The following is a 15,786-nucleotide window of genomic DNA, read 5'->3' on the forward strand; positions in this document are numbered from 1 at the left end:
CCACAGTGCTCTCTGCTGCCACTTCTGTCCATATCAGGAACTGTCCAGAGCAGGAACAAATCCCTATAGCAAACCTATCCTGCTGGACAATTCCTGACATGGACAGAGGGGTCAGCAGAGAGCACTGTGGTCAGACTGGAAAGAAATGAAAAAAGAAAGTAACTTCTTCTCTAGCATACAGCAGCTGATCAGTACTGGAAGGATTAAGATTTTTATATAGAAGTAATTTACAAATCTGTTTAACTTTCTGTGTCAAGTGTTTTTTTAAACCTGACTACCCTATTAAATGTACAATATCAGCGAGGCCAGTAGGAAAATCTTCAGTTCCCTGTATTACAGTCTGTGCAAGTAGAAAATACCGAACCAAAGGACCGAAAACATCCAAATCACGGAAATATCTCAACAAGCTGACACCAGAACAGACTGTAAGAAGCCATTTGCATTCATTGTATTTCATAGGCAGCAGAACAATATCGGAATGTCTTATTTTCTGTTTTTAACTCAAAGTTTTTTTTGTTTTTTTTAAAATGACATTTAAATGGTGGTAGGGCATTCTCATTTCTGACTTTCTAAAAATGTGCAATTACACTGTCATCCTTAGCACTTCACGTCGGACACGGATTAATTATTAATGTGTATCCCTCAAAGAATGACTCGATCATGTCACAATTCTAGACAAATAAGGCTAATGCAAAATCATAAAATATTCAATTGACTACTGCTGAACTGACAGGAAATTAATTCTACGAACACTTTTGATATTACCAGAAAATGAGTTTGAAACTCACGCGGCTGAAATAAATGCGCTGGTAATTTGCTCAAGGGTACAACTCATCTTTCAGTAGGTTAGTGTCTTTTTTCAGAAATGCTACAAATACACAGTTTGGAGAAGCGGAGCTTAATATATATTATTTTAAGACACTTTGTTAACAACACAAAATGAGATTTCCCCCCAACCCCCCCCCCCCCCCTGTTTTTACATTCGCAATGACTTTTTATTTGCAGTTCTCAAACGTTTTAGGTTGTGAACTTTTTTTTTTATTTGAAAATGTTGGCATTGTAAGAGGAGATTATTTCTGTCTTGCAGAAAAGTGATTTTTAATTATCGCCGCCGTAAGGCTCAAAGAGTTTTCAATTTCGAAAAACGCTTGGTTTCCATATGAAGTTGTTTTGATCAATTCACTGCTATACTTTTATTTTATTCCTAAAATTAGTGCAAAATATCAGTGGGGGGATCAATCTATGATATACAGTAGGCACAGAGATGGAGATTTCACAAAACCTGTCCAGAGGAAAAGTTGCCCAGTTGCCCATAGCAACCAATCAGATCACTTCTTTCATTTTTCAGAGGACTTGTTAAAAATGAAAGAAGTGATCTGATTGGTTTCTATGGGCAACTGGGCAACTTTTCCTCTGGACAGGTTTTGTGTAGTGGCACGCGCATGCCCAGTGTTACCCAAGATGGCGCCAACGATCGGTTTACACGTGCACAGCGTGTACAGCTATATTAGGTACGCTGTGGCTATATTCTTTCTGATTGGTCTACATTCTATATATAAGCTTCCTATTCACCCTCCTAAGACACTCCCCGAAGGAAGTGAGTGAGCAAAACGGCATAGGGGTAGGCTCCCAACATTATGCGAATATGGCACTATGTCAGGTGACTGGATGTATGGACAGTTTGTTATGTAAATTATTTCCAACAGGGACAATCGATGCTCCAACCATTATGGAGGTTGTTTAGCTCTCCAGCTGTGTATGGATTTCATCCATTGTCCCATATATTACTATAAGCAACACTGTGTGTGGACCGGATCAACTATATAACAAAGAAATGTCCAGTGCCAAGTGCGGTAAAACGACAGGTATTTTATTGTAGGATCAGCAGATAAAAACTTGCATCAGAAAGGAGCCGACGCGTTTTGGACCATTACAGGTCCTTAGTGATGCCATGACTAAGGACATGTAACAGTCCGAAACGCATCGGCTCCTGCCTGATGCAAGTTTGTATCCACTGATCCCACAATAAAAAACCTGTCGTTTTACCGCACTTGGCGCTGGACATTCCTTTGTTATATCATATATTACTATATTACTGTTCTGGGCATTGGCAATTGCCACTTTAGTGCCATACTACTGCATATGTCTCTTTGTTTACATAAGTACTGGGTTTACAGATGTTAGGCTAAGGTGCATATACTTATATGTTGTGTGGACCTATCTAGTTTATTTTGTACATGGTACCACATGTTGACCTATTTATATAACTTTCTGATTTTTATCCCATACTGAGACATGTTTAATTCTCTGTTCAGAGTCTCTTTTTCTTCTGACTGCTGCTGATTTCTTAATGTTGTCATTTTAAATTGTAAACAAAAGTATTTTTCATATTAAGTCTTGTGAGTTTGGTGCACTTTTGATTCTGGTTCTCTCATTCCTAAAATTAGTGCAAAATATCAGTGGGGTGACCAATCTATGATATACAGTAGGCACAGAGATGGAGATTTCACAAAACTTGTGCAAAGGAAAAGTTGCCCAGTGCAACCAATCAGATTGCTTCTTTCATTTTGCAGAGGCCTGGTTAAAAATGAAAGAAACAATCTATGGGCAACTGGGCAAGTTTTCCTCTGGACAGGTTTTGATAAATCTCCCCGATTTTCTAGCATATTAGACTCCACCTATAAAGTAGGCCACACCTTGATGGTGTTATCTAGCCTTAAATCCCTTAACGACCATGGACGTATAGTTACGTCCGTGGACAGCTCCCACTATGTGAAGAGCGCTCAGGAGCTGAGCGCGCTTCACATCTGCTGGGTCCCAGTTGTTATCAGCAACCAGTACCCACAGCTAATACCGGACATCGCCGATTGGGTTGATGTCTGGTATTAACCCTTTAGACGACGCAATCAAAGATGATCATGGCATCTAAACCGGGAGAAAATACTGCCGGTTAGCTCAGCGGAGCTGTTCGGGACCACCGTGGTGAAATTGCGGTGTCCCAAACAGCTGAGAGGACTGCAAGAGGCATCTTACCTTGCTCCTCGCTAAAAAAACGGCATGTGATTGCTACAAGCCTGAGATCCAGGCTGGAGCAATTGGGCACAGATTATACTGATATTACAGCATTCTTCAATGTATTCAATAAATGGATTGCATGTAATAGTCCCCTAAGGGGACTAAAAAAAGAAAAAAATGAGTGCAAAAATTGAAAAACAAAAAAAAGGGAATAAATGTGATTTAACCCCTTCCTGAATAAAAGTTTGAATCACCCCTCTTTTCCCATTTAAAAAAAACTATAAATATGTAAAAAAAATAATAAATAAACATATGTGGTATCAACGTGTGCGTAAATGTCTGAACTATAAAAATATAATGTTAATTAAACCACACTGTCAATGGCATGTACGTTAAAAAAATTGCGGATTTTTGGTAACTTTGTATACCCTAAAAAAATGTATAACAAGCAATCAAAAAGTCCCATCAAAACAATTAGGGTACCAATAAAAACTTCAGATCACGGCACAAAAGATGAGCCCTCATCCCGCACCGTATACGGAAAAATAAAAAAAGTTATAGGGGACAGAAGATGACAATTTTAAACATACTAATTTTGGTGTATGTAGTTATAATTTTTTTAAAGTAGTAAAATAAAAAAAAACTATATAAATTGGGTTTCTTTGTAACCCTATGGACCTACAGAATAAATATATGGTGTAATTTTTACCAAAAAGTGCACTGCGTAGAATTGGAAGCCTCCAAAATTTTCAAAATAGTGTTTTTTTTTATCCAATTTTGCCTCACAAATAATTTTTTTCTGGTTTCGCTATAAATTTTTATGTAAAATGTTTGATGTAAATACAAAGTACAATTGGTGGCACAAAAAACAAGCCCTAATATAGGTCTGTAGGTGCAAATTGAAAGTGTCCTAATTTTTGGAAGGTGAGGTGGAAAATACGAAAGTGCACAGTGTACAGAGCCCTGCTTGTCCCCATTGTACAGAGCCCTGCTTGTCCTCAGTGTTCAGAACCCAGCTTGTCCTCAGTGTACAGAGCCCTGCTTGTCCTCAGTGCACAGGGCCCTGCTTGTCCTCAGTGTACAAAGCCCTGCTTGTCCTCAGTGTACAGAGTCCTGCTTGTCCTCAGTGTACAGAGCCCTGTTTGTCCTCAGTGTACAGAGCCCTGCTTGTCCTCAGTGTACAGAGCCCTGCTTGTCCTCAGTGTACAGAGCCCTGCTTGTCCTCAGTGTACAGAGCCCTGCTTGTCCTCAGTGTACAGAGCCCTGCTTGTCCTCAGTGCAGAGAGCCCTGCTTGTCCTCAGTGTACAGAGCCCTGCTTGTCTTCAGTGTACAGAGCCCCGCTTGTCCTCAGTGTCCGGGAGCCCTGCATGTCCTCAGTGCACAGAGCCCTGCTTGTCCTCAGTGTACAGAGCCCTGCTTGTCCTCAGTGTACAGAGCCCTGCTTGTCCTCAGTGTACAGAGCCCTGCTTGTCCTCAGTGTACAGAGCCCTGCTTGTCCTCAGTGTACAGAGCCCTGCTTGTCCTCAGTGTACAGAGCCCTGCTTGTCCTCAATAGCTGCAGGGACGGCATTTTTCACCCAAAACTATACACATATTTTTAACCAATGTATATCACAAATATATAATGGCACTATCTTCATTATATAAAAATGTTTTTTTTTTCAAATAATAGTACCATTTAATTGTTGATGGGTACAGCAGGGAAATGAGGAGGCTAAGTATAGCTTTTTTTTCTATTTAACTCTGCCCTCTTAAGAATACCCCTTTAATGCACCTTTAAATCAGCTCGCAGAATCTTAAATAGATCTTCTCTTGAGTCCTATTTAGTCCTATTAAATAATACTTAGTAAAATTGGGGTTAAATCTTGCTGTTTACAATGTTAGAATAACTGAGCATTTGATATAAATTTAGTCACAAAGGGGCACTATTTTTTCTTAGGCTCTAGTATAGAATTGAATATGTGGTACCAATAGTGGCACAAGGTTAATGGGGTACTCTGGTGAAAATGTATTAATTTTTTTTTTTTTTTTTTTTTATCAACTGGGGCCAGAAAGTTAAACTGATTTGTAAATTACTGCTATAAAAAAATATTAATCCTTCCAATACTTATCAGTTGCTTTATGCTCCAGTGGAAGTTGTATATCTTTCTGGAGTTCTTTTCTGTCTGACCACAGCACTCTGAAAAAAGGAGTCAACATGGTGATCAGCTAATTTTGTTAAGGCCAATTCTGCAGTGACCATGTCATAATAAATACATTGGGTAACAACATGATAAATACATTGGGTCACAACATGATAAATACATTGGGTAACAGCATGATAAATACATTGGGTCACAACAATAGAAAAGCTGTCCATTTTGGCACATAGATCCCCCTCCCCACAAAATACATATACTCAAATGAGACATAGGAACAGAGTTCCATTTGGTGAGAGAACCTATTTTATGTTGACTAGCACTGTTTGTTTGTTCTGGTAATCCCCCTTTTCAACTTTGCCCTCATGCCACCCATTGTAGTGTTTCACAAATCCCCCGATGTTAACACAAACTGTAAATTACTTAATTAGAAAAGTCATATGATTCAGTGGCTTAGGCAAGACAAATATTTTACAAATGCACTCATCATAGAGGGTATCTAGAATAGAAGTTATTAGAGGGGTTCTCTGGTGGAAAACCAATTTTTTAAAATCAATTGGTGCCAAAAAGATAAACAGATTTGTAAATTTCTTCTATTTAAATATCTTAATCCTTCCAGTACTTTTCAGCTTCTGCATGCTCCACAGGAAGTTGAGTAGTTCTTTCCAGTCTGTCCCTCTGTACCTCTGTCCGTGTCAGGAACTGTCCAGAGCATGACAGATTTGCTTTGGAGATTTGCCTCTGCTCTGGACAGTTCCTGACACGGACAGAGGTGTCAGCAGAGCGTAAGCACTGTGGTCAGACTGGAAAGAACTATACAAATTTCTGTGAAGCAAACAGCAGCTCATAAGTACTGGAAGGATTAAGATTTTTAAATAGAAGTGAAATACCAATCTGTTTAACTTTTTGGCACAAGTTGATTTTAAGCAATTTGTTTTCCACCAGAGTACCCCTTTAGACTCAGTCCATCTGGTAGGTATACACGACCACAGTTAATGGTGAAATGGAGAACCTCTCTGGGTTCATAAGAATAGTTGGCATCCTGCTCTATTTATCATTAAGAGGATCAAGACTTTAGAGCTTCCATCTCAGAAGACTCATTACTGGAGTGAATGTTATAGTTTTAGATTCCACATCGAGTCATAACGTCCCCAATATTTTCCCAGCACTTTGTAAGAGGATATTGTGGAGAAAGGCAAACATTCCAAATTACCAGCCCGAAACCAAAACTTTCATTTATTACAACAATTTATAGAATATCTGTTTAATGTTCATGATCAAAATGTATCAACATTATAAATATCTTATTACAGACTCATAAAATGTTTTATTGTATTTCAGGAGCCTATCGAAACCATCTACAGCAGTGGGTACTTGGTGCTAAGTATCCGATCCCTCAGAACTACTATAAAACTGCTCTATTTTAATATGAAAACTCAACGTTAAAGAGCAAGAAAAATGGTTTTTAGATGTTACAATTCCTATGAAATCGGTCATATTTCCTGCCTGGATAGAAGTGTGAGGCAACGGTTGACTGTTCATTTGGCTGTGCACAAGGGCTCATGTTCTCTAGGGCAGATTAAGGTGTAGCACCCTCTAAGCTGGGGGGCCCGGGGCCAGGTGACTTTCAGTCTGTGTAGCAGTTGTTATCTTATATATTGTTATATGAAAACCCTAATCATTTGTGTAAAAGAGAAAGAGGGAGCACTCCATGGCCTAGTAGGTCAGTACAAGAAGGATAGGTTATTCAGGTAAGGGATACGCTTACCCCAAATAGTTGTGTCAGTGTAAGTGGTTGTTCTGCAGCACTTCTACCCAGGGACAATGGAACCATAGGCGGACTTGCTTCGAATGGACGGTAGATTCTCACAGAGCTGAACAGACCAATCAAAGAGGTAAATGCCAACACAAGTTTATTTTTCCCAAGATGCAATGCGTTTCACGGCACAGCAGGCCACTTCATCAGGCATCATGCCCAGGGATCTGAACTTATTAGACACTTATCTCCTGTCCACAGGGTAGGGGATAAGTGTCTGGTTTTGAGGGGTCCAATTCTACTTTGGTCCCCACTTTCCTGGACGAATGCAAGTGACAGACACTTTGTGAGTTTTGTAGGTGAAGGTCAATCACAGTTTTATTTTCACCACCATAAAGGTTAACCAAAATAGCAGGTAAATGGGTATCATATTTCAACTTGTCTAAGCACCTTGAAGGGGTATGATGGCTGCCAGGTTTCAAGCAAGCAAGTCCACCTGCACCTTTTCCAGTCCCTTAGCTGAGTCTTTTAACTGAAAAAACTTGAAGCAGTCCACTGAAATTAAAGGGATGGACAGGAAAAACCAAGAGTAAGCTATAAAGCAGTGTTTCCCAACCCAGTCCTCAAGGCACACCAACATTCTGGGTTTTTTCAGTTACTCCATTGGAATAGAACAGGGAAAAATTAAAATCCTGGACTGTTGGTGTGCCTCGAGGACTGATTTGGGAAACACTGCTATAAAGGATGGGTGGGTGGAAATTTCTTTCTGAGGAACCTAAATTGGTACGAGATCTAAAGGGGAATGGAACATAATAAACAATAGAATGTGTCAGCAGATAATAACCATAAGGCCCATCTAGTCTGCCCAATATTCTGAACACTATGAATAGTCCCTGGCCCTATCTTATATGAAGGATAGCCTTATGCCTATCCCAAACTCCTTCACTGTATTTGTAGCTACCACTTCTACCAAAAGGCTTTTCCATGCATCCACTATTCTCTCTTCAATAATTATATTTGTGGAGAGTGACAATTCTTCAATTATACTGTAACTTCCAGAATCACATTGCTTTCACTTGGGTACTGCTGCACTGTGCACACGGCAGACATCTCAATTCTTTCGGCAGAGGCCAGAATCGGGATCTCTGAGGGAGTTGTTACATAGTTACATACAGGGAGATTTATCAAAGCCTGTCCAGAGGAAAATTTGCTGAGTTACCCATAGCAACCAATCAGATCACTTCCTATTTTTTCAGGGGCCTTTTCAAAAATGAAAGAAGCAATCTGATTGGTTGCTATGGGCAACCCAGCAACTTTTCCACTGGAAAGGTTTTAACTAATCTCCCCCATAATTCTTAAGATTGAAAAAAGACCAGAGTCCATCAAGTTCGAACTATAACCTTAGTTCGTCCTTACTGTGTTGATCCAGAAGAAGGCAAAAAATCCCTAATGAGGCTGAAGCCAATTGCCTCATACCAGGGGAAAAAATTCCTTTCCGACTCCAAACATCAGAATAAATCTATGGATCAACGTTCTGTCCCTATAAATCTAGTATTCATGTTATTACTCTCCAGAAATGCATCCAAGCCTCTTTTGAACTCTTTTAGGCTTCTTTCACACTACTGTCATGTTCCTGCATTCTAACAGCCGTTCTTCTGCTGAAAGAGGTCATGAAAAAAATAGACAAAATAACTGAACATAATGGATGCTAACGGATGACCAATGTCCCTTATTTTAACGGGCATTCAGTCAAAATAACGGACATGTGTCATCCGTTATCATCCATTATTTCATTCAACCTGCATGTCCGTTTTAACCCCTTCTGGTCCTGATGCTGTACTGAGCATGCTCAGTAGCAATAACGGATCATAACAGAAGGTGAAAATAATGGTCGCTAACGGATGTTCTTTGTGAACATCCGTCAGCCATAGACTTCAATGTCAAAATGTTATGTTATTCATAACGGGACATAACTGATGCCAAAGGATGGTCAAAAAATCCCATTGACATGAATGGAATTCTTTGACGGCCCTTTTATTGACTTTCTCATGGGAGTTCATGAAGGGAGTTTTCGCATGAGTATAAAGGATGGTAATGTGAAAGGGGCCTTATTATGTTCCACAGGACCACTTTCTCTGGAAGACAATTACACAGTCTCACTGCTCTTACTGTAAAGAACCCCCGTCTGTGCTGGTGTAGAAACCTTCTTTCCTCCAGAGGATGCCCTCTTGTTATAGATACAGTCCTGGGTATAAATAGATCATGATAGAGATCTCTGTGCTGTCCCCTGATATATTCATACATAGTTATTACATCGCCCCTAAGCCTTCATTTTCCTAAACAAAATAACCCTAATTCTGATAACCCTAAGTCTCTCTGGGTACTGTAGTCCTCCCATTCCCCATATTTTTCTGCTGCAGAGATCCCGATTCCGGCCTCTGCCCAAAGAATTGACATGTCAATTCTTTTGGCAGAATCTACTCGGAAGCACATTGTCATCTATGGAGACAATGCATTTCCATGTGGTTCCTCTGTGTCCGCCCGAATATTCCACCTAAGGCTGGGTTCACACTGCAGAATTTCTGGGCAGAATTTCTGCTGGAGATCGAGCCAGTGGTGCTAGGACCGACCCCCATAGACTGCAATGCATTTCTGGGTGGATTTTTTGGGAGATCTGCTCAGAAATGAATTGAAATCTATGGGGACGGCAATGTAGTCCGTGTGGTCCTAGTGCCGCCAGCTCGATTTCCGGCTGAAATTCTGCCCAGAAATTCCACAGTGTGAACCTAGCCTAATAGTCAGGCAAGATGATTATTAGAGTCTCTAAGAAGTCAATGACCAATAGAGAAACTGATGCATACACCCTGTGACAGCACAGTGGTGCCCCTAGTGGTGACATTTCACATTGTGTGTTATGTACAGATTAGGTGTAAAATACAAGGCACTTACGTTCAAAGCAGAAACTATAGAACATTCACAGTCTAAAAGTCACTCGCTCAGTCTGTGCATTTGTCAGCACAGTGTGCAATATCCCATTTACATTTTATATCAATTATATACCTTACAGCTTTCACTTTTCTCGCATTTCGACCCAGTTGGCATTGTCATAACAGAAACAGAAAAGCTTTTAGTTCCTCTTAGTATCTTGTTTTTATTACGTTTTATTTAAAGGAAATCGTGTCCTTTCAAGCGGTAGCCGACCATTAAGCCTCACAGTTTTGTTTAGAAACAAGTAATCTTTAAATCATTGTTGACATTGAAATTAAATCATACTTCCAAATAATGGATGGCGGTTTCCTGAAATAGACAGAAATCTCTCCCCGGCAGGAGGATCATGTTACTTCCACCGCAGTGCCTTACCTCTGTACTGCGAGACCTCATTACCAGCATAGCAAGCGCTCCGGCTCTAGTACAGCTCCTACCGGCTCGTGGACAGTCACATCTATCTTATCTAGTGGTCTCAAACTGTGGCCCTCCAGATGTTGCAAAACTTCAGCTACAGTGTCTAGTATGTGTACAGTCACATCTATCTTATCTAGTGGTCTCAAACTGTGGCCCTCCAGATGTTGCAAAACTTCAGCTACAGTGTCTAGTATGTGTACAGTCACATCTATCTTATTAGTGGTCCCAAACTGTGGCCCTCCAGATGTTGCAAAACTTCAGCTACAGTGTCTAGTATGTGTACAGTCACATCTATCTTATTAGTGGTCCCAAACTGTGGCCCTCCAGATGTTGCAAAACTTCAACTGTTGATCTGGAGGGCCACACTTTGAGACCACTAATCTTATCTGATGAAAACTGCTCCAGATTTACTGCCGCTGCATGGGAACTCCTGGTTATCGTACAGAATTTATTATGGTTCCTGAGTCAAGTGTCATGTTGTGGTCTTCTGGAGGAGATTTATCAAAACCTGTGCAGAGGAAAAGTTGCCCAGTTGCCCATAGCAACCAATCAGATCGCTTCTTTCATTTTTAACAAGGCCTCTGCAAAATGAAAGAAGTGATCTGATTGGTTGCTATGGGCAACTGGGCAACTTCTTCTCTGCACATGTATTGATAAATCTCCCCTCTGTCCCTAAAATCACATATTGAAGGGAGTTTTCCTATAAGTGAATGGGGGGAATTTATGAAGGGATTTACACAGGTTTTTTTGTGTATATTGGAGATTTATCAAAACCTGTGCAAAGGAAAAGTTGCCCAGTTGTACATTGCAACCCAATCAGATTGCTTCTTTCATTTTGCAGAGGCCTTGTTAAAAATGAAACAAGCGAGCTGATTGGTTGCTATGGGCAACTGGGTGTAATGTCCCAGTACAGAACATGGTTCTGTACTACCTTTAGGCCCTGTCAGGTAGAGTCCCTCAGGGACCTGGAGGCTCTCCTGCAGTGTCTCCCCTGCTGTTAATATAAGTGTCATTTAGTGTCATAGGATTATAGTCAGTACATTAAAGTATAGATAGTATAAAGGACCTGTGAGATGTTGTCTAAAGGACCTGTGATATGTCACATGTTATGTTTATGTTATCACATGTTTACCCAGAGGGCACCAGCTTAACACATGACCCGCAGCTTGACCAATGGGCTTTAGGTCAGCCCCCCTCTATATAAGGGGGCGGCCATTATAATTTTCTCTCTTTCTGCTGAGGACAGCAAAGCACAGACATCACAGATCCTGTGTCCAGTACACCTTGAGGCCACAAAGCCTGCACACCAGCCACATTGTCAGTAAGTCATCTCCTCTATGTCTACTGTATCTACCAAAGTCAAGACACTGGTCAGGTCTATTCTAGTCTGCATGGCTGAACTAAAGTCTATTACCATAACTACAAGTCCCAGCAAGCTGCAGGGCCCTTTCCGTGTTACTGGTCGACTCTCTGGGATTCTGGCCTAGCTTTGAAGATAATAACACCTGTCAACTCAGTAAAGCCTCCATTAAACCATAACGTGGTTGTGGACTCTCATTTTACTGCATAGCCATTGGAATAGTGGAGATACCATTCGTGTTGTTCCAGTACCCTAAAACCCCTCTGGCGTCATGAACATTAGGGGTTAATAAGACCTTGCCCCTGGGGTTATTACCATCTTGCCCCTCCACCTACACTGCTACACCCCATGGTCCTTCCATCACCGTGGGTCACCACATGGGTTACTTTTCCTCTGCATATATATACAGTATCTCCATTAGTATATATACAGTATCTCCATCTCCGTTAGTCGTAAAATTGTCGTACGTGCAACTTTTGTGCGACTGTTAGTGGTACGCCGGCCTGTACCATTTCTCACAAAACAGATGTTTTTTACACTAGATCTCCTTTTTACTCTGCAGTGGTCAGTGAGTTACGACGTGCGACTGCGATTTGTAGCACAGCCTTCCATTACACACACACACACACACATACACACACAAAAAAAAAAACACTCACCAGAACCGACCTGGCTTACAAAACTGTCTTTCAAAAAGTCTAACGGGTGGAAAAAGTTGCACAAAAGTCGCAGAGAAGGGGGTCATACAAAGCGGTGTTCTAAAGTGAAATTTCACAAAAATGTGTTCTAGCCCCATATTTATCACAGGTCCTGCACCATTTAATAAATCTGGTGCATGTACACTCCAACTACACCATGAAAACCTGTGTATAAAATAAGTGCACCTACACTGACTTTGATAAATCTTCCCCTATGTCCTTAAAGGGGTCAATGAAAGAGAGTTAGCAAAACCGGTGCAGAGGAAGAGTTGACCGGTTGCCCATAGCAACCAATTAGATCGCTCCTTTCATTTTTTTTAAAAAGGCCTATAAAAAATGAAAGAAGTGATTTGATTGTTACTATGGGCAACTGGTCAACTTTTCCTCACAGGTTTTGACAAATCTCCCCCAATGTCCTTAAAGGGAGTCAATGGGGGAGAGTTATCAAAACCTTTGCAGATGAAAATTTTACCTGGTTGCCCATAGCAACCAATGAGATCGCTTTCATTTAAAAAAAAAAGGCTTGTGAAAAATGACAGAAGCAATCTGATTAGTTGCTATGGGCAACTGGTCAATTTTTACTCTGAATGGGTTTTGATTAATCTCCCCCAATGTAGGGGGTCAATGCGGAAGAGTTTTTAAAACCTGGGGCAGGTTTCGTGGTGTCCAACCACTGAGACCCTCGTGATCTCATGCCCGGCGGTGTTCAGAACACCAACTCTTCTCTTGCCCTTAGAAGCCATAGTCAACATGTCCCTCAATGTATCTCTATGGGAGAACCGGAGATACACGTTTGTGTATCTCCTGCTCTCCCATAATGATACATGGAGGGGGCATGTTGGGCCGTGTGCATCTTTATGCAGTGGTCGACAGTCTACTTGCACTGAGCGGACATCGCTCCATTTATGCCGAGAGGCAGGGAACAGGGCCAGAGATTGCTGGAGCCCCCGTCCCACGATCATACACATATTCCCTATCCTGTTGATAGGAGATAAGATGTTATGTTCCGGAGTTTCTCTTTAACTGAACTTATGAAAGGTAGTGGACACATCTATAGGGGATGTTTTTTTTTCTAAACCCAACATTCTATAACCCCCCCCCCCCCCCCTATTGATGGTGACAATGACTGTGCTGTTATAAAATCGATCAGTTTAAAAAACAGTGGGTGAACTGGCCTGTTCATGGTCCACTGCTCATCAGCAGAGAGATGAAAAATGGGTTAGTCTATGTAAGGACAAACAGAAAAAAATGTCAATGGCACTCACCCAATGGTGAATGCCATTGAAATGTTTACTCATTGTCCTGCAATATTGTTGCTTTTTTCTAGTCATGTGCAGCCCAAAACTATTTTCCTTCTCCCAGAGTCTCTGCCGATTAGGCATTTTTTGCATTAAAGGGGTACTCCGCTGGAAAACATTTTTTTTTTAAATCAACTGGTGCCAGAAAGTTAGACAGATTTGTAAATTACTTCTATTAAAAAATCTTAATCCTTCCAGCACTTATCAGCTGCTATATGCTCCACAGGAAGTTATTTTCTTTTTGAATTTCCTTTCTGTCTGACCATAGTGCTCTCTGCTGACACCTCTGTCCATTTTAGGAACTGTCTGGAGCAGGATAGGTTTGCTATGGGGATTTGCTCCTACTCTGGACAGTTCCTAAAATGGACAGAGGTGTCAGCAGAGAGCACTGTGGTCAGACAGAAAGGGAATTCAAAAATAAAGGAACTTCCTGTGGAGCATAGAGCAGCTGATAAGTACTGGAGGGATTAAGATTTTTTAATAGTAGCCCCAGTTGATTTAAAAGAAAAATGTTTTCCAGTGGAGTACCCCTTTAAGTGTTACGCCTGTGTAGTAGTGCCACCAAGCTGTCTTCTAATCATGCGGATCCGTCTATGTGTTTGAGAGCTGGTAGTAAACTGGTGGATCAGTGAATACGAGAATTTATAATGATGGATTCACAGATTGGCCCGATTCTGTAGGGAAAGGAATAATTGGCAGCTCAGTGAGCCAGGAGGATTGGGTAATGTATCTTTATTAATGACATTATTACTGCATTGATTATAATTATTATATAATAAGTAAATAAAATAACAAGTAATAAAATATTTCTCTTATATATATTTTTTTAATATTCAGCTGTAAAATCCAAGAACAGATCCTTATGTTAATAATATTTTTAGTGTTAAAACGTTGTTAATTAATAATAGATTAAGCCGGCTGCCAATGACGAGGAGCAAGTTCTGTTCTTGCGATTAAAGTGAACACAAAGTGAAGAAATATTTTCAACTCTTAATTAGCCATTTTGTATTTTACAGTAGTTCTGCCATTTTTAAATGAGCATATAATGGTTGAATATTTCATTTTCAGACAAGGTTTTAAGTCTAACGATGGATTCAAGAGATGCAAATCACTAATGAGTGGGAGGGCTTCTTCCTAAACGTACTTTTAATATTATGGTCAATAGTCCACTAATGATGATATAATAGCCAATTAGAATGTACATTTCCACACATACACTCATATGTACAACCACATTTTTTTTTATTTGACTATGCTACAGGGGCTGTAAAGTTAGTGTAGTTCATAATATAGTGTCTGTACCTATGTGTGACGATTCTTCCCAGGTTGCAACGAGGCCGAGACCTGACTCACTAGTCAGCTGATGACAGGGAGCCTGTCTGCTTCAATGGGCGGAGCGATTGCTTGATGGGAGAGAGATCAATCTGCAACTAATGAAATAGCTGTAGGCACCCTGATTGAAAACCACAGGTCTTTGGAATGGATGCAGCTCATTTATGTTTCAATAGGTGGTGTGGCTGATGTGTGGGAGGGAGGAAAATTGAATTATGGGATTTGTAGGCAAAGAAGACTCAAACAGGAAATACCAGTTCACAAAAAGCTAGCCACAGTGTTATGGTAATCTCACAACATACCCATTTAGGCCCAAGACAAGCGTAGATCCTAAAATTACTTTTTGGTGAATAGCCCCTATAAAATTTTTGAAGTGTGAACAGGTTATTTTTTTATCAATAAAAAAAAGTCTAGCTCACAATCTCCATTCTGGTTTATCCCAAAAGTGTTGGATGGGAATGAGATCCGATTGCTGGTCACGTGACCCAGTTACAGTAATTGTATGGATGCAGCTGTGCTGGAAAGAAATAAATATCACTGTAGGACTAGTAACTAGTGAGTGTACATGATATTGGAAAAAAATTGAAGATTCTTTGTGCTTCTTTCTTTGGGGCACAGTCGTTGGAACTGGGGACATTTCTGTGGGTTCCACTTTAATGGTACCATTATGAGGCATTGATATTATTGTTACTGGGGCTTTTGCATCTATGACTGCTACTATTATGGAGGTCGTAAAGTCCCTTGGATTTCCACTGTTATGGAGGTACTTTGACTTTAGTTTTCTTA

General features: G+C 40.5%; 1 long non-coding RNA gene across 1 annotated transcript in view; it reads right to left on the minus strand.

Moving 5' to 3' along the window:
• The window catches only part of LOC130282223 (uncharacterized), a 49,349-nt gene extending 38,534 nt beyond the window's left edge, over positions 1-10,815 (minus strand). The window contains exons 1-2 of the long non-coding RNA XR_008846288.1: positions 10,271-10,815; positions 5,124-5,195 (exon numbers count right to left, since the gene is read on the minus strand). This is a non-coding gene — a long non-coding RNA (uncharacterized LOC130282223). The remainder of the gene's footprint in view (positions 1-5,123; positions 5,196-10,270) is intronic.
• Positions 10,816-15,786: the final 4,971 nt, after the last annotated feature.

Source organism: Hyla sarda, chromosome 7, assembly GCF_029499605.1.
Source record: "Hyla sarda isolate aHylSar1 chromosome 7, aHylSar1.hap1, whole genome shotgun sequence".
Classification (NCBI taxonomy): domain Eukaryota; kingdom Metazoa; phylum Chordata; class Amphibia; order Anura; family Hylidae; genus Hyla; species Hyla sarda.